We start from the raw sequence: 691 nt of genomic DNA on the forward strand, positions 1-691 counted from the left end.
ATATATAATTGAGCAGCAGTATTTGAATAGTATTAAGTCATTGATCAAATGTGTAACAGAATTTATTTATTTATTTATCCAGGTGCATTCTTTAAAAATGATTTGAGTGAATGTGGAGTGAATGTGTGCTTCAGCTCTCTAACCTGAGAGAAGCTCATCAGCATCTTCATACCCAGAATGCAGTTCTTCAGAGATGAGACTCCCTGTTAAAGAAGAGCAGAGCAGTCAGAAACATGTTCATCATTACAAACAGACTGAATCCTCATTTCCTTAATCATAAAGTATACAACACAGCACAAATATTAATTATTCACATTTAAAAGTATTATAGGCAGATTCCTTTTTTGTTAGGCCTATTAACAAACACACAAGTATCCTCGCATGAACCCATTCCTCACTGCCTTCCAGAAATACACACACACACACACACACACACACACACCTGCACCTACACTTAAAAATATATGAACGCCTCCTTATGACAATCTAAAAATACTCACAGGACGAGACACAAACTCACACACATATATAAACATGCACCTGCAGCTCTGTGCTTTTCTGTCAGGAATTCTGTGGTTTGAAGCAGGAGGTTTAACAGGACTAATAATAGATGAACATCAGCTGTCTGACAGACTCTTATTAATGCTATTAAATTAGATTGATGGCTCATGTCTCACCCCTCTGAGTGAAG

General features: G+C 36.9%; 1 protein-coding gene across 1 annotated transcript in view; it reads right to left on the reverse strand.

Moving 5' to 3' along the window:
• LOC107575819 (scavenger receptor cysteine-rich type 1 protein M130-like) overlaps positions 1-691 on the reverse strand; it is a gene marked incomplete at its 3' end in the record, with an annotated part of 47,400 nt that overhangs the window by 40,925 nt on the left and 5,784 nt on the right. The window lies entirely within an intron of this gene.

The sequence above is a fragment of the Sinocyclocheilus grahami genome, unplaced genomic scaffold (assembly GCF_001515645.1).
Source record: "Sinocyclocheilus grahami isolate Dianchi unplaced genomic scaffold, SAMN03320097.WGS_v1.1 scaffold2922.1, whole genome shotgun sequence".
Classification (NCBI taxonomy): domain Eukaryota; kingdom Metazoa; phylum Chordata; class Actinopteri; order Cypriniformes; family Cyprinidae; genus Sinocyclocheilus; species Sinocyclocheilus grahami.